General features: G+C 40.5%; 1 protein-coding gene and 1 long non-coding RNA gene across 2 annotated transcripts in view; one reads left to right on the plus strand and one right to left on the minus strand.

Moving 5' to 3' along the window:
* The window catches only part of LOC105493107 (cortexin domain containing 1), a 58,482-nt gene that overhangs the window by 15,665 nt on the left and 23,679 nt on the right, over positions 1 to 19,138 (plus strand). The gene's annotated exons all lie outside the window — the stretch shown is intronic.
* LOC105493108 (uncharacterized) lies at positions 5,466 to 17,731 on the minus strand. The gene is made up of 3 exons (XR_011626267.1): positions 17,576 to 17,731; positions 12,754 to 12,838; positions 5,466 to 6,132 (listed from the first exon to the last, which is right to left on the minus strand). It is a non-coding gene; the product is annotated as an uncharacterized lncRNA (long non-coding RNA).

Genomic DNA, 19,138 nt, shown 5'->3' on the forward strand with positions numbered 1-19,138 from the left:
AAAAATATTTTCTTTCTTATAGTCTTATTCTCTAAGGTGTTTTCTACTTAAAATTTTGTACTTTTGCTTCATAACCGTTAATTTTTTTGTTAAAAACTAAGACACAAACACTCACATGAGCCTGGGCCTACAGGGTCAGCAGCATCAACATATCTGTCTTTCATTTATCCTGTCCCACTGGAAGGTCTTCAGGAGCAGTAACACACATGGAGCTGTCATCTCCTAAGATAACAATGCCTGCTTCTGGAATACTTCCAGAAGGACCTGCCTGAGGCTGTTGTATAATTAACTATTTTCTTAACAAGCAGAAGGAGTATCCTCTTAAATAACAATAAATAGTATACCAAATACATAAACCAGTAACATTTTTGTATATGTACTAGACACAATTTTAAGTGTGATGCTTTTATATAACTGACAGTGCTGTGGGTTTGTTGACACCAACAGTGCCACAAACACATGAGTAATGCATTGCACTATCATGTTAACAGGGCTACCATGCCACTAAGTGATAGAAATTTTTCAGCTCCATTATAATCTTTGGGGTTTTTTTTTTTTTTTTTTTTGAGACAGAATCCAGCTGTATCACCCAGACTGGAGTGCAGTGGCACGATATCGGCTCACTGCAAACTCTGCCTCCTGAGTTCAAGTAATTTTCCTGTCTCAGCCTCCTGAGTAGCTGGGACTACAGGTGCACACCACCACGCCTGGCTAATATTTATACGTTTAGCAGAGATGGGGGTTCCACCATGTTGCCCGGGCTGGTCTCGAACTCCTGACCTCAGGTGATCCACCGACCTCAGGTGATCCACCCACCTCAGTCTCCCAAAGTGCTGGGATTATAGATGTGAGCCACCGCGCCTGGCTCAGCTCCATTATAATCTTACAGGACCACCGTGGTTGATGGAAACATCATTATGCATTACCATGACTGCAAAACTAGATAGTGTCTGTCCCAACTACTCAATTCTGCCTGTCATAGTGCAAAGGTAGCCATAGACAGTGTGTAAATGAACAGGCACTGCTGTGTTCTCGTAGAACTGTACATTCGCTGAAAACCCAATGTCACATGATTTTCATGTGTCATGATTTTAATCGTTTTGTTTCCTACCATTAAAAAAAAGTAGAAACCATTCTTATTTATGTCTGTACAGAAATGAGCATGGGCCAACCTTGAAAGGAAGCAAAAGGAAGATGTTCCTTTTTCAAATGCAGTGAGAGTATCGCAGAGGGGACCATGACATAGAGTGTTTCCCAAAAGGCTGAGCATCACTGGGGTGTTCCCCACCCTGTTCCATCAAGCATATTCTGGGAAATGTGGTGCTAAGAGTTTGAACTTGCAGGATCTAGTATGGTTCCCAATACAAGGTAAGTTCAGATGGAAAGCTGGTAGAGGGATATTTACATAGTGCTGACTAGCAACCTGACACTCTTCTAAGTGCTTTATGTGTATTAATTCCTCTAAGTCCTCATCATCATCCCATGAGGTAATTACTTAGTATCCCCATTTTGCAAATGAGCAAGCGGAGGTTCAAAGGGATGAATGATTTGTGTCAGGCTACCCAGTCAGTGAGGGGCAGAGCCACATTGAAGCCTGTTGAGGAGAAGAAGGGATTGGTAGGGTAGTCCTGTGATAGTGGCAGGTGGGTAGAGGGGAGGTGGTTCTGGGTCATAACTACAGAACTACACGATAACAACTTTATGGAGCCAAGAGCAACAGCGCAGGACATCCCAGTGAAGATGTCCAACTGGCAAGATTGGCCCTCAGGAGAGAGTTAAGTCTGAAAATAGCAACTGGGACTTGATTTCCCCTGCAGCCTTCCACAGTCTCGTTACGCCACTCCCAGTATGCTTGCTGTCCCTGTCAACCAAGCCCACAACTAGGTTATGCAAATGAGCACAATTTAGGGCGAGCTCTTTCGGAGATGCTAAGCCAAGGATGCCAGCCATCTTGGCCAGCACTCCACCAGGGTCACATGTGCACCTCGGCCCCTGGATTGGGAGGGCACCTGACCTGCATCCCTTCTGCAGCTGGCCTTATGATGTACTTTGGGTACCTGGAGAGAGAAACGTTTCCCCCAGGCTTCTGGGGCTCAGGCTATCTATTAGGTCCTGCCAGCCCCTAAGGGTTGACTCTATAGGACACCCTGAACAGAGGAACACAGGCCAGTTTTCCATCTGCTCTGCCAGGCTGGAAGGGCTGCCTTGTGATTCAGTAGCTGAACTACCACAAGGGCCCCTTTCCTTGCCTCTCCCACAACCCTCCAGGGAAGAGCAGCTGAGAGGCAGAGGAGGAGCCCTGGTTGCAAGACACAGAGAAGTCATGCAGCCTGCCCAAGGTCACCCAGCCACCAGGGGGCAGAGTCATAACTCAAATTCGGGGGACTGAACCTCAGCCTGCTGCTGTCTGCATCTTGCTATCACTGCTTCATTGAAGAAGACCATTCCCCAAAAGCAGGAAACAAAACACGGCAGGTTTCTGTCCACAACTGGCCTGAGTGATTGTGCACTGTGCAACTGTTTAGATAAAAGGGACATTTTGACCCAGGCGATGGAACACAGCCCCATCAAAAGAGCATGCTCAAGCCAGGAGCAGTGGCTCACGCCTATAATCCCAGCACTTTGGGAGGCCAAGGCTGGCAGATCACCTGAGGTCAGGAGTTTGAGACATGGTGAAACCCCATCTCACCAAAAATACAAACATTAGCCGGGTGCAGTGGCATGCACCCGTATTCCCAACTACTCAGGAGGCTAAGGCAGGAGAATCACCTGAACCCGGGAGGTAGACATTGCAGTGAGCTGAGATTGTACACTGCACTCCAGCCTGGGCAACAGAGCAAAACTCCATCTCAAAAAAAAAAAGAAAAAAGAAAAAAGAAAAAAAAGAGCATGTTCAAATTGTGCAATAATACATGTTATTTCAGCATGCTGTGTGTAATACACAGCCCTGTCTCACCCTATCCCTGAGCCAACCTCTCCCCTGGTTCCCACCCATCCCTGACCCTAATCATTCTACTGATTTAGCCCATCGCTTGAATGAAAATAAAACATATTTAATCATTTCTTTTCTAAATTTCATCCAAATGTCCCCTGGTCTCAGACGAACAGCCTCTAAAATGTCAGGTTTCCATAATCAATCTCTATCTGCAAAGCCTTCCCCCAAGAAGTTGGTAGATGCATTGAAGTAAGACGGCTGGGTTTTCTTTGTTTTCTTATTTCTGAATGATGCTCTGCACACAAAGGACCTAATCCTCCAAAGCAATGTGCTGGTTTTGCTGGAGAAGACCCAGGCTCACTCACTTGCTCAAGGTCACTTAGCTTCTCCACCTCAGGCTTGCTCCTCTTCTGAGGGACAGCTTTTTTACCTCTGTTAATGGGAATGGAGGAGGTAGGCAGGGAGCCCCATGGTGGTGACCCCATTCCTGCGCGCTTATGGAACCCGTGGGCAAGTTGTATGGGTTCCCGAGGGCCATGGGCACCCACAGGGTGTCATCTGTCCTGTTAAATGTCTTCACGGATGCAGATGAATCCTGCAGTTCAGATGTGCACAGCCACTGCAGCTGCCTGCCTTTGAGGTGCCATTAATTTCAGGGAGATTAATTACTCCACAAGACAGCCAAGTCAGTGACTTGCAGGTTGCCTTTGTCTGAGTCGCTGTGGGGGAAGTGGGCTTGTCTAACTCCCCCAGTCTCTTTGTAGGGCAGAATCCAAGCCTGGCATGGTGCAGCCCCCAGCCCTCTGAGCTCACTTTGATCAGGGAGGAAGAATCCTTGGGAGACTTGGTCATTCTGTGATGTCTCCTTGTTACAGGTAACCAGCAGCTGTTTTCTGTGGAAGTCACCAAGAGCCAGGCAGTTTGCAGCCTGAAGGATAGAAGCATCCTGTATTCCAGCAGCCAGATTGGAGGCTTGGGCACCTAGAGAGGGAAACTGTAAGAACAAAAGCAAGAACGACAGCTAATATTTTAATTGAGTAAATATGTTAGTATGCTAAGTAACAATGCTAAGCACTTTAGAAATATATTGTCATTTATTCCTCCCAGAGATCCAATGAAATTCACTGGGATATTATTTTCTCCATTTGAAAGATAAGGAAACAGAGACTTAAAGAAGTTGCATTGGCCGGGCACAGTGCCTCACGCCTGTAATCCCAGCACTTTCAGAGGCTGAGGCAGGTGGATCACGAGGTCAGGAGTTCAAGACCAGCCTGGCCAAGATGGTGAAACCTATCTCTCTACTAAAAATACAAAAATTAGCCAGGCGTGGTAGTGGGCGCCTATAATCCCAGCTACTCAGGAGCCTGAGGCAGAGAATTGCTTGAACTCGGGAGGTGGAGGTTGCAGTGAGCCGAGATCACGCCACTGCAATCCAGCCTGGGTGATAAGAGCAAGACTCCACCTCAAAAAAAAAAAAAAAAAAAAAAAGGAAGTTGCATTGTTCGTCTAATATCACACTGCTGGTAGTTAGGGAGCCAGAACCTGAGCCTGGACATTATGCCCAGTACCTGAATTTCCAACGAACATTCTTTAAGTAGTCCGGCTTCTGTTTTTCACTTGGGAAGGGTTTTGGGATTTTAACTATGGTCATGGGAAATCACTGCAAAGGCATACACGCCTGAGTCTACCTGACTGTCTTGTGAAAGATAAACTACCTGCTGGTGCTTTGGGGAGATGGAGAGTTTTATCTGGGGGCTTCAGGGCACAGACAGAGCAGCACAGGTTCAGGGAGGCCTGGGCCTAAGGCTGTTGTTGGGGCTTTAAAGGGCTTGAAGAAAAAGAGCACCTTGAGCAACAGCAGTTGTGCCAGGATGACTCTGCTGCTCATGCATGGTGTTCTACTCAACTTCATTATTTGGAGAAGAAAGATTGATTCTTTCCATTAAAAACAAAACAAAACAAAAATTCATTACAGGCTGTTTGTTAGTGTTAAGTAAAATAAAAGGGAAATAATTACACAGGGGCCACTGATGAAATTACAATCAGGTTAGAAACATGAGCTCGATTTCCTGAGCATTTCTTTGGCCATGGGTCTGATCTAAGATAATTGGATATCTCTAAATACATGAGACTCTGTAAGCGATTCCTCTGTTATTCAAAAGGATTGGGGGCAGGGAGGTATGCAGAAGCCAGGGGTTACCTCTTTTGGTCCAGAATAATTTCCCACATGGCACATCCTCACTGCCTGGTTCACAACTCTCATCTCTCCATTGAGCAGTTGCATGTCGCCAGCATTCCAGGCTTGTCACAGTCAGATACCCCCTACTCCTATAGCCTCACTCCACTTACACCCATCCCTAGTCTTTCTCTCCAACCACAACCAGAACCATGGCTGATCCCCATGGCCAGGTCCCACTGTGGCCCCAAAAGCTCCACGTCATCCAAGTACCTGAGACTGGGACCTTTGTGAACCTGCTTAGCCTCATAACCGTAACAGCCCAATTGTTCATGCTTAAACAACGCCGTGAATGGAAAAACCTCTTCCAAAATATAAATTATGCACAGATAGCAGCTGCTATTCTCAATGTGCCCAGACTTTTCTCTTGTTGTAAGATGGAAATTTTTTAAATAAAAGTGAGTATGCTTTTCTCTTTCTCATTCCTGGGTATGTGACTTTCAGCCTAGTTCATCCTGGGCAACACTCTGCCTGGAAGGAAGTTAGACTGTTACAGGAGGCATGCAGAAAAAAAGGCCACAGGAATAGTTCGTTCCTGACAATCAAAAATACGATTATGCAGCAGAATAATAGCCTTGCAAGCCAGCTATTTTCTAGAGAAGAAATTTTCCAAACTCCCTTATTTCCTTCTTTATTTAGCATATCACGGACCAATTTAGAGGAGTTGGCTCATAAATTTCTCCCATGGTTTAGAGCCATGTTTATGTCCTTAATGAGGTATTAGCTGCATTCAGGAAGAAGTTGACACAGGAGAAGTTTTTTCTTTTTTTTTTTTAATTGCAGGATAAAAATGGCAGGGATGATGATAAAAGACAGAGAAAGAGAAGGTGGCAAGGCTCTGTCATTCAATTTCTCTTCTTCTAGCCTAGATTTGGATGGGGCAAGGTGCATGAGATAATGCGGGAGCACTGAAGGCTTGACCGTGCAGGACTGAGCCATCTTAAAGACTGCCCATGTGAACCTGGAGAGAGGTAGGCACAGAGAAGTAGTGATCAGGCTCCAGAGCAGAATTAAGCTAGATAGCAATAACAAGAAGACACACACACCAAAAACAAATCTCTAAATGCTTGGAAATTAAGCAACACACTGTTTTTTTTCTTCTTTGAGATGGAATCTTGCTCTGTGGCCCAGGATGGAGTGCAGTGGCACCATCTCGGCTCACTGTTACCTCTGCCTCCAGGGTTCAAGCAATTCTCCTTCCTCAGCCTCCAGAGTAGCTGGGACTACAGGTGTGTGCCACCGTGCCCGGCTAACTTTTGTATTTTTAGTAGAGATGAGGTTTCATCATGTTGGCCAGGCTAGTCTCAAACTCCTGACTTCAGGTGATCCACCCGCCTCAGCCTCCTGGAGTGCTGAGATTATAGGCATGAGCCACTGCACCCAGCCAAATTAAGCAACACACTTTTAAATATCCATAAGTCAAAGAATAAATCACAACGTAAATTAGAAAATACTTTGAGCTTGTGGGTTACAGCCAAAACATTACTAAGAGGAACATTTATAGCTCCAAATGCATATGTTAGAAAAGAAGAAAAGTCTAAAATTAGTGATGTAAGCTTCCAACTTAGTAAGGTTAAAAAAAAGAATAGCAAACAAAACCCAAAGAAAATCAAAGGAAGGAAATAATAAAGATAAGGAAGGAAATCTATGAAATAGAAATCATACAACAAAGTTAAGAACTAATTATTTTAAAAGATAAATAAGATTGATAAACTGATGAAGCAAATGAGAAAGAATATTACCAATATCAGGAGTAAAAAAGGGTATGACTGGCCAGGCATGGTGGCTCACATCTGCAATCCCAGCACAGAAGTGTGTGAGTGCGTGCTTATGTTTGTGGGAGGTTGTGAATACTGAAGTAATAGGAACTAAAAGCACTCCTCCTTATCAATGGAGACACCGCCCCTGCCTTCCAAGAATCATTTAGAGACACATCATCACACTTTCCTGCACAGCAAGATGCACTGTATGATTCCACTGCTGCGGATCTGGAAACAGAATTGATTTTCTACCTTACACAATCCTACCAACTTAAGAATTATAGAAAGTCATTCTAGAAATTAATTAATTAATTTGGGGAATGTCTATAAAAGTATCTAGAAAGTAACTCATCAAGCTTTATTAATTAAAGAACATTAGTTCCAAGTCATTCAAATAATTCTGAACACCACCAGGAGTCCTACCGCCCATCCTTACAGATGCTTATCCTGTCACCCTAATTGCTCCTCTTACCTTACTTCAACACAGCGCCTTCCAGCCTGAAGTGAAAGGAGAATTTTAATACTTAGCATTTTCCGACCTGGATAGATCTCTCTTTGTTTGAGACCAATTTAAAAAGGGATTTTTTAAGAACTCCATGTAATGTATTTTTTGTATTCTTGTGCAGCTAACCTTCTTCCTAGTTGCCCAAAGCACACTACACCAGGAATACAAAAAGAAAGAATGGCTCATTCAGCTTTTGACTAGCATGCACCATATCAGAATTTTTTAGTCAAGACGATATTGCTTTTCAAAGCCAAAATGCCGTAGGAACAAAGGATATTTTAACATCCTTTAATTTGCATCAGAATATCAAAATCATAGAGTTTCAATGGAAGAATGGATGCCTACACATGAACCCTTGTGGTGGCCAGGCCGTGAATTTGCAGTGAACGACCTGTTGTTGGCTTTCTTCCTAAATTTCCAGTCTTTCATGGACCTGAACATGGTTTGCCTGGTCAGCACTCAGCATGCAATGCGTATGACTCACACATAACTGGCCTATGCCCTGCTCAAAGAGAGAGTACACTATCACACACTTAAACACACTGCAGCGTCACATTGCTTTAGAGGTTTCCTAACACTTATTCTCCAACTCTGTATTCACCTTGGTGTGACCAGCAACCACAGTTCCAGAATGAACATAAAACATTGATATAAAAGACCCAGAAACCCTGAAACCTGTCCCTTCCAGGTTTGGCAGGGGAGGGGGTCTTGTGGGAAAGAAAAAGGAGACAGGAGAGTGGGGATGTCAGGTGGCAGGATCTTGTTTCCCAGCCTCACCCAACTCAAGGTCAACTAACGTGTACACCTTAGGGGCTTTCGAAATATAGGTGGAGTGTCCTTTATCTGAAGCACTTGGGACCAGGAGTGTTCAGATTTTGAAATGTTTGCATTAGGCCGGGTGCAGTGGCTCACGACCGTAATCCCAGCACTTTGGGAGGCCAAGGTGGGCAGATCACAAGGTCAGGAGATCGAGACCATCCTGGCTAACACGGTGAAACCCTGTCTCTACTAAAAAAAAATACAAAAAATTAGCCGGGCATGGTGGCGGGTGCCTGTAGTCCCAGCTACTCGGGAGGCTGAGGCAGGAGGATAGCGTGAACCTGGGATGGGGAGCTTGCAGTGAGCCGAGATCACCACTGCGCTCCAGGTTGGGCGACAGAGCGAGACCCCATCTCAATAAAAAAAAAAAAAGAAAGAAAGAAATGTTTGCATTATACTGACTACCTAAGCATCTCTAATCTGAAAATCCAAAATGTTCCAATGAGCCTTTTCTTTGAGTATCATGTCAGCACTCAAAAAAAGTTTCAGATTTTGAACCCGGTGCGGTGGCTCACGCCTGTAATCCCAGCACTTTCGGAGGCCGAGGCGGGTGGATCACGAGGTCAAGAGTTCAAGACCAGCCTGGCCAAGATGGTGAAACCCTGTCTCTACTAAAAATACAAAAATTAGCCAGGCGTGGCAGCGGGCGCCTGTAATCCCAGCCACTCGGGAGAGAATTGCTTGAACCCAGGAGGCAGAGATTGCAGTGAGTTGAGATCGTGCCACTGCACTCCAGCCTGGGTGACAGAGCAAGACTCTGTCTCAAAAAAAAAAAAAAAAAAAAAGGTTTCAGATTTTGTAACATTTCAGAATTTGAATCTTCAAATTAGGGATACTGAACCTGTACCCTGCTAAATGTGAGGAACTCAGAATATGGGGCCAGTAGCTCCCTTTCCGGCATAACATGAAGGAAGCTGTGGGGCCCTGGGATAAGCCCAGCTTATGCTTACCATATGAAAGAGAACAACTTTCGCATCTCATTATTTAAGAAATACATTTTGTAAGGCTCTAGCTGCCATAGATTGTGATTCTTCTGATGGATTTGGGCAAAGTAAATTGAAAACCTCTGCAAGGAATTTATCATTCTAGATGCCATTAAGAACATTCATGATTCATGGAAGGATGTCAATGTGCCAACACTGACAGGAGTTTGGAAGAGATTAATTCCAGCCTCATGGATGACTTTCAGGAGTTCAAGACTCAGTGGGGGAAGTAACCGCAGATGTGGTAGAAATAGCAAGAGAGCTAGAATTAGAAGTAGAACCTGAAGATATGACTGAATTGTTGCAATCTCATTATCAAACTTGAACAGATGAAGAGTGGCCTTTTATGGATGAGCAAAGAAAGTGGTTCCTTGAAGATGTGAACCTTGTTGAAATGACATCCAAGGATTTAGATTATTACATACACTTAATTGATAAAGCAGCAGCAGAGTTTGAGAGGACTGACTCTAATTTTTAAAGAAGTTCTACTATGGGTAAAATGCTGTCAAAAAACCAGCACTGCATGCTATGAGAAATCTTTCATAAAAGGAAGAGTCCATTGATGTGGCAAACTTCACCATCATCTTATTTGAAGACATTGCCATGGCTAACCCAATCTCCAGTAACCACCACCCTGATTAGTTAGTAGCCTTCAACAACTAGGCAAGACTCTCCACCAGCAAAAATGTTACAACTTCCTGAAGCCTCAGATGATTAGTAGCATTTTTTAGCAATAAAGTATTTTTTAATTAAGGTATGTACATTTTTCAGATGTAATGCTATTACAAGCTTAATATACTGCAATATAGTGTACATATAACTTTTATATGCACTAGGAAACCAAAAATTTCCTTTTATATGCACTAGAAAACCAAAAATATCACTTTATTGTAATAGTCACTTAATTGTGGTGGTCTAGAACAGAACCCACAGTATCTCCAAAGTATATATAGTAAGCCCTATATAGCCAGATGTCTACTTGAAGAGGAGAAAGAAGAACAGGCAGAATTCTGAGAGCCTGCATGTTTACCTAAATAAATCATGTTTATCATTGAAATCACCCTGAGTGAGAAAACTAGATGACTATTTAAACTGAAAAGAGACTTTTAAGTGTGGAAGACTGTGATATTAGTAAGTTACCTTCACTACTCAATGAGGTGGGTGCCTATAAAGGACATTCAATCTGTTATAGGAAACAGACGTGCATTTTTTTTTAATGTCAAAGGTTCTGTGAACACACTACTTGTGTACCAGTTGTTTGCTTGATTTGCTTTTCTTTGTAGCATTTGAAAAAAAATGCAAGAATTCAAGAGTCAGAGGAAACTTATAGAAAATTATGTATTTCACAAAACAGAAGTAAATTTTAAACAGCATCTGCTATGTGCACTCAATAAAACTCAATAAACCATGATCCCTATGAATAAGATATGAAGAGAAGACTAGTTAATAGGCAAAGAGCAAAGAGATGGGGAAAGATTCCTGCTCATGTGGCAGGATTTCAGAATGGTGAATTGATTACTCTCCTCCTTCTCTTCGCTCTTTACATCCCACTGAAATTACCAAAGAAATAAAAAATAGATGCAAAAGTCTGTAGCAGTCATGGAAAACAAGTCAGGGCATTCTCAAGGCAGCAGACAGGTATAGGAATTTTGGGAAGATATAAAGCAGATGGGGTCAGATTGACAATCAATGGCTGAAGGCTTGACTGTCATGTCAAAGGTTGATCCTTGTCAGGGGAGGAGTGGATGGCTGTCCCTAGTAGAGCAGCAGAAGGCCGCCAGGGTCAGAGTGTCAGGCCAAGGGGACCCTGGATCGCCCAGCTGTGGGGGAGTCGGGAAAACTGGAGAATTCAACATGAGAGTGTTCTTTTCACCTGAAAGGCTTTCTGTTTGCCACAGGGCCTCAGGAGTGGACTGTCTCCTAAATGAGGCAGAGCATTTGTTCTGGGAGGTTTCTAACACAAGCAGGAGGGCCAGAGAGAGATCAGGGAGGGACAACTTGGGGCCATTACAGCAGATAGTGAGTGGGAGGGAAACTCTTACAAAAGAAACATGTCCTAATTTTTTTTGACCTTCATTGGAATTACTTCCTTATTTTCTGCTATAACATTTTTTCAACCAGGCAAAAAGACCGTCTTGAGACCTCAACAGCAGGTTTAGGCAGGTTGACCTGAGAACAAAAGAAAGTGTTCATAAAGCTCTGCTTTAAATCCATTAGGGAGCCACCAGCTCAGGCACTCACCTCATTCTCTTTTTACTGACTACAATTGGACAACTGGGGATTTCCTCCATAGTAGCTTTGAGCTACCCACCTTACCCTGACGGAGTGAGAGAAGAGAAAGGTTAACCTCCTCTTTTCGCTTCTGGCCCAAGCCCAAGCACCCTGAAATAAAATCCACCTATTGCTTCATCCTCTAGTCACTGGGCTGCGGATAAACCCTGCCCATGGACCCTTAAGCTCTTGGAAAAGATAGCTAGAGTATAAACAACAAGGCAGTTGCTGGAAACGCCCACATCAGCTACCAATATAAATGAATCTACACCTCCATTTATAAACGTGAACAGAAAAAAAAAATAAGGATAACCAGCATCTCAGCAAGCTGAGCAATTAGAACAAATGGCCTCTAATTTAAAAAGGCAATGAAGGAATGGAAGGAAAGATTAAATTCTAATTGGTATGCTCAGTAAGATTGATTTTATGGAGTGATAGCATACCACTTCAGAAAAAGAGAGCAAGAAAGGAAAAAATCCTTGAAATTGAAAGCATAATGGATGAAACAGAAAGATTCATAGAAGCAGTGAGTAGCAACACGAAACATGGCTGAAAATGAAATTATTGATTTAAAAGACCAACTTGAGGAATTCCTCAAGGACAGAGAGATGGGAAAAGTAACAACCTATAAGAGAAAGAAATAAGATATGGAAGATAAATCCATAAGATTCACTATCTGTATATTTGTATAATAAAACCAGAAAGACAGACACAAGGAAATGGTGGGGGAAAAAGGGAAAAAGTTTCTCTGAGCATTTCTTCTGCTTGAATTTTTAAACAAAAAGTGCCCACCAGATGAAGAAAAAACAAATGAAAAGAAGACACACAAAAACACACACATTAAAAATCTCCTGGTAAAATTTTTGGATATTAAAAGTAAAGATTATATCCTATAAGCTTCCAGACTGGTAAATAATATATTTGTTGCCAACAATGGAAAGAAAAATAAGATTTCTTTCATCTGTAACACTACGTGCTAAAATCTCAGACAATAATGAATCAATAATTTTAAAGTTCTGAGAAAGGAACATCTTGAACCTATTTGTGGAAATATTTTTAAATTAGCACATCAACCCTCACATATGGTTGCTTTTTTGTTTTGAGTTTTTTTGTTTTTTGGTTTTTTTTTTTTTTTTTTTTGGCCAAAAAGCATATTAAAAGGTTCTAATTTCACATCAGAGAAATGCAAATAAAAACCACAATCTACCCACCAGAAAGGCTGGAATTTACAAGGCCAAACCTACCAAGTGCTGACGAGGATGCAGAGCAACTGGGACTGTTGATAGGAGTGTAAATTTGTCCATCCACCATGGAAAACTCTGCCCATAACTGCAAGAATTAAACATACACCTATATTGTCCAGCAACCTGACATCTAGGTATACAACTAATAGAAATGGATACATATATCCACCAAAAGATAAACAAAGACAGACAAGAATTTCTTAGCAGCACTACTCATCATAGTCCCGAACTGGAAACAACCCAAATGTCCACTAGTTGTAGAGTGAATAAATCGTGATGCAGTCCATTTCATACAATGGAATACTTCACAGCAATGAAAAAGAACTACTAACACATGCAAAAATATGAACAAATCTCTGCTGGGCATGGTGGCTCACACCTATAATACCAGCACTTTGGTAGGCTGAAGCAGGCAGATCACCTAAGGTCGGGAGTTCAAGACCAGACTGACCGACATGGCGAAACCTCGTCTCTACTAAAAAAACACAAAATTAGCCAGACATGGTGGCACATGCCTGTAATCTGGTGAATCACTTGAACCTAGGAGCGGAGGTTGCGGTGGGCCGAGAGCGTGCCATTGGATTCCAGCCTGGGCAACAAGAGCAAAATTCCATCTCAAAAAAAAATAAAAATAAAAATATGAATAAATCTCATAGACCTTATGTTAACTGAAAGAAGCCAGACACAAAAGAAAACACTCTGTATGATTCCATTTATATGAAGTTTCAGGATAGGTAAAATTAATCTGTGGTGATATCAGAATAGTGGTTTCTTCTAGGGGACAGGATACAAATGTGTGTCTGTATGTATTTGTGTTTATTTGTTTATTTATAACAAATGTATCTAAGAAACATTGTCATACGTGAATCCATTGTAAAAGAAAAAACACACTCAAGGAAATACTATAGCAGATTTAGTGAAACAAAGAAATAATTTTTTTAAAAAGATGCAGTAAAAAATAAAAAGCATTAAAGAACAACAATAAAAGTAAAATAATAAGGCAAAAACTGTAAGAAAAACAAGAAACTTGGCAGAATTAGAATTATACCCATTTCAAAAACTTTCCTATTAATTGCATTAAAAAGAGAGGAGGAACAGTTAATAACAATTAAAAGAGATAATGTGTAAAACTCATTCATATCTTAATTCAAACAAACCTATTTTAAGAAAACAATTTTGAGATAATTGGGGAAAATTGAACATGAATTGGATATTGTATGATATTAGAGAGTTAGGATTACATTTGTTAGTTATGATAGAAGTATTACAGTTATGACTATTTAAGAAAAAGTCATTAATTGTTAAAGCTTTAAACTGAAGTGTTTTACTGGCAAAATGATACTTACCTGGGATTTGCTTCAAAATACTCCCAAAAGTGGGGGTATGTTGATGAAATAAGAGTGGTCTAATATTCATAATTGATAATCTGGATGATTGGTACATGTGGATTTATTATATCGCCATCTCTACTTTGTGTATGTTTTAAATATCCATAAAGTTTTAAATTCAAATTTCTCCTTACAAAAAAAAAAAAACCTTAAAATTGGATGGATCAAATAGCCATGAAGAAATAGAGGATTCTAGTAGCATAATGAATAATCTTGATTTAATGAATATATCTAAAATCACGTATGCCCCCAAAACAGAGAATATTATGTTTTTATAAATGACCATGGAATCATTTCAAGAAACTGACTATTTATACACACACATATAATGCAAAAAGCAACACTTATACAAACTATATTCTCTGACCACAGTGCAATGAAACTAGAGATTAACAATTAACAGAAACCCCAAATAAAATTTTCTAGCTACTTAATAATTTTTGAGAAACATATTTCCAAACAACATTTAAATCAAAATATCAACTTGAGACTACATAAAAATTAATAGCAGTTAGAACAATGGTTTCCAAAATCTATGGCATGCAGCCAAAGTTATACTCAAAGAAATATATATAGCCCTAAAAATTATTTTTCTATTAAGCAAAAAATATTTAGAATAAATTTACTAAACTGTCACCTTTAGAAGCTAGAAAAACAACAAAAAAGTTACTAAAAGTAGGACAAAAGGATTAATATCGGTTAAATCAGACTTACCAAAAAAAATCATTTTTATTTTTAGGGATAAGGTTTCTCTCTGTCACCCAGGCTGGAGTGCAGTGGTGCCATCATAGCTCACTGCAGCCTGGAACATCTGGGCTCAAGTGATCCTCCCGTCTCAGCCTCCAAAAGCACTGAAATTTAAGGCATGTGCCACCATGTCGAGTCCAAACAAATCATTTATACAATGAAAGATTAGTAATATTTCTTTACAATAAAGAGCAAGACAAGGATGCCCTTTATCATCCCTACTATTCATTATTTCACTTGAGGTCTGAGCCAATTCAACAGGAAATGAAAAAAGTGGCAATGTGCAAAGAAAGGGACAAAACTGTTCTTTGCAGGCACTATGATTTCCTAAATCTAAATCTTCTAACAAATAAATAAATAATAAAGCTCAGTAAATTTTCTGGATTTAAAATTCATATCTAAAAACTTATATTGTTCTTCCATACCAACAATAACCAATTATAAGATGTAAAAAATAATCAATACTATAAACCACAAAGTACCTAGAAATAAACAAACAGAAAATGTGTATTCCCATGGGGAAAATTATAACACATGATTAATGGACATGAATGAAAGTCTGAATACCTTTATCACAAATGGGAAGACTCAATATCATAAAGACGATAATTCATTATTAATTAAATCATAAATTCCATGTAATTCCAATCAACATCCTAATAGAGTTTTTCATGAACTCAACAAGGTAATCTTATATATAAAAGTGTAAGGAGCCGGGCGCGGTGGCTCAAGCCTGTAATCCCAGCACTTTGGGAGGCCGAGACGGGTGGATCACGAGGTCAGGAGATCGAGACCATCCTGGCTAACACGGTGAAACCCCGTCTCTACTAAAAAATACAAAAAAAAAACTAGCCGGGCGAGGTGGCGGGCGCCTGTAGTCCCAGCTACTTGGGAGGCTGAGGCAGGAGAATGGCGGGAACCCGGGAGGGAACCCGGGAGGCGGAGCTTGCAGTGAGCTGAGATCCGGCCACAGCACTCCAGCCTGGGTGACAGAGCAAGACTCCGTCTCAAAAAAAAAAAAAAAAAAGTGTAAGGAGTCAAGGCACTCTTGAATAAAAATTACAAGGTGGAGAACTTGGAGTAGCATATAACAAGATGTATTATAAAGCCATTTAATGCAATTTAACACAGTATGGTACTGGCAGAGATAGACAATAAACAAATTCAAAAGGATGGGAGCCCAGAAATGGACTCGTGTAAATGGAAACTAGAAGTGGCATTATAAATTACTGGGGAAAGACAGATTTGTCAATAAATGGGGATGAGACAATTGTTTATGTGTATAGCCACACAAAAATCTATCTCAGATGGATTATAAACCTAAATGTGAAAAACAAAGTTGTAGAATTCTAAGATAGACAGATAGACAGATAGATAGATAGATAGATAGATAGATAGATAGATAGATAGATAGATAGATAGAGTATATTTGACATCAGGACAGGAAAGGATTCAAGAAGTCACAAAAAGCATAAATTGTAAAAGAAAAGATTAATGTGGCTTACTACATTAAAATTTGAAACATCTGAACAAATAGGATTCTAAGAACAAATCTGAAAAACAAGCCACAAATTGGGGTGGGCGGGGGTCGCAGAATAGCAAAGCACAAGACCAGTGAAGAAATGATATTTAGAACAATGATAAAGCCTAAAAGACAAACAAGAAAGAGAAAATTAACATAGTAGTTTATAAAGGGGAAAACTAAATGCCCAAAAAAATTATAAAAAGATGCACCACATCATTAGAAAGCAGACAAATGCAAATTAAATCCATAATGACATACCATTCACACGCCCCGTGATGGCAGAAATTCACGTCTGATAATACCAGCTCATGCCAAGGGGTGTGAAGTGGCAGGAGCTTCCAGGTACTGCTGGTGACTGTGAGATTAGGAATAACCACTTGGGAGGAAAAATTGGCAATGTCTAACAAAGTTAGAGATACGCCTGTTCTACAACTCAGGAATTTCATACCAATTAACATAGCCTAGAAAAATCCTTGCCCAAGTGTACCTGTGAAGCATTGTTTTTATAATTTAAAATTTTGAAATAACATAAAAGCCCATTAGTTGGAGAAGAAATGAGCAGTGAACAAACCTTGTTTCAACCACAGAATACTATGTAGTCGTGGAAAAGAAAGAAACAAAGTTACGCGTATTGGCATGACGAAAAGTCTCAAAGTCATCGAGTTGAATGAAAAAGCAAGTAGCAAGACGATAGGTACTCGATAATCTTTAAAGTTTTAAAAACCACAGAAAATAGCTAGGCACAGTGGCTTATGCCTGTAATCCCAAGTACTTTGGGAGGCCAAGGTAGGAGGATTGCTTGAGCCCAGGAGTTGAGACCAGCCTGGGCAACATAGTAAGACCTTCACTCTACCAAAAAAAAAAATACAAAAACAAAAAATATAATTAGCTGGGAGTGGTAGTGCACACCTGTAGTCCCAGCTACTAGGGACACTGAGGTGGGTGGGTCCCTTGAGTCTGGAAGGCAGAGGCTGCAGTGAGCTATGATGACACCACTGCACCCGAGCCTGGGTAACAGCGCAAGACCCTGTCTCAAAAAAAAATAAAAATAAAAATAAAAAACACAGAAAACACTCAGTATGGTGTATGAATACATTCTTTTATATAGTAAAAATATAACAATATGCATAGGAACGATCCACAACTTCAGGAGGGTACTCACCTCTGGTGAAGGAAAGTGGAGAGTGGGATCTAGTTCAAATACATACTGGGCTTCGCTTACATCTGTAATGTCTTTCCTTTTAAAAAAGGAAACAAACAGGGTGAAATACTAATGCTGGTTAAAGCTGGATAGTAGATATACAGATACTCCATCAGATTTCCTACACATTTAAGCATTTCAAATAAAATATCAATGGAATATATATATATAATATTAAGAAGAAAGGTAAAATAAATAATAAGAAAACAATTCATTGGAAAGCAAGGAAAGCATACAATTGATCGGTAATATCAATACTTTTAAAACATCAACAAAATGCAGAAAGTTCTGGAAAGCCTAACCAAGAGAAAACACAAATAAATAATATATGCAATAAGAAATAAGCAAATAGGCCAGGAGCGATGGCTCACACCTGTAATCCCAGCACTTTAGGAGGCCAGGTGGGAAGATTGCTTGAGACCAGAAGTTGGAGACCAGCTTGGGCAACATAGCAAGACTCCACTTCTACAAAACACTGTTTAAAAACATTGCCAGGTGTGGTGGTGCACACCTGTAGTCCTAGCTACTTGGGAGGCTGAGGTGATAGGATTGCTTGAGCCCAGGAGTTCCAGGCTGCAGTGAGCTATGATTGTGCCACTGCACTCCAGCCTGGAGGACAGAACAAGACCCTATCTCTAAAATATATATATAATAGTAAGCAGATAATTACATCCAGGAAGCACACCAAAAAGTAATGAGAATACTACATACAATTTTATATCACTGAAGTTGAATACATAATATGGACAATTTCCCACGAAGTTATACATTTCCCAAATTGCTATAAGAAAAGGTAGAAAATCTAAACACATTGGCATCCATAGAAGAAACTGAAAAATATTTACCATCGTTTATTTCCAGAAAAGATCCGAGTCACACAGGGTCTTTTAGAATTCAAAAAACTTCTAAGGAACAGATAATTCCTCTTAAACTATTAGTGGGCTGGCCACAGTGACCTACACCTGTAATCCCAACACTTTGTGAGGCTGAGGCAGGCAGATTGCTTGAGCTCAGGAGTTCAAGACAAGCCTGGGCAACATGGTGAAACCCTGTCTCTATAAAAAATACAAGAATTAGCCCAGTGTGGTGATGTGCACCTCTAGTCCCAGCTACTTGGGAGGCTGAGGTGGGAGGATGGCTTGAACCCATTGGGTGAAACTTGCAGTAAGCAGAGATTGCGCCACTGCACTCCAGCCTGGGTGACAGAGCCAGACACTGTCGCTAAATAAATAAATAAGCAAGCTTTTGGAGAGCACAGACACATTTATAAATCTTCCCAATTTGTGCTAAGAAATTAGCACAACCTTGACACAAAAATTAACAAAATCGTACAAAAAAAAAAAAAAAACAATAGATTCCATTTTACTTAGTAATGGTTGTAAGAATCCTAAATAAAATGTTAACATTTGAATCTGACAGTGTATCAGAAAACAGTATACCAAGTAGGATCTATTTCAGGATGTAAATTTGGTTCAATATTAAGATATCTATTTGTAGACAAAGAAGAAAATCCATGTGGGGGTT

This window comes from Macaca nemestrina, chromosome 7 (genome assembly GCF_043159975.1).
Source record: "Macaca nemestrina isolate mMacNem1 chromosome 7, mMacNem.hap1, whole genome shotgun sequence".
Taxonomy (NCBI): domain Eukaryota; kingdom Metazoa; phylum Chordata; class Mammalia; order Primates; family Cercopithecidae; genus Macaca; species Macaca nemestrina.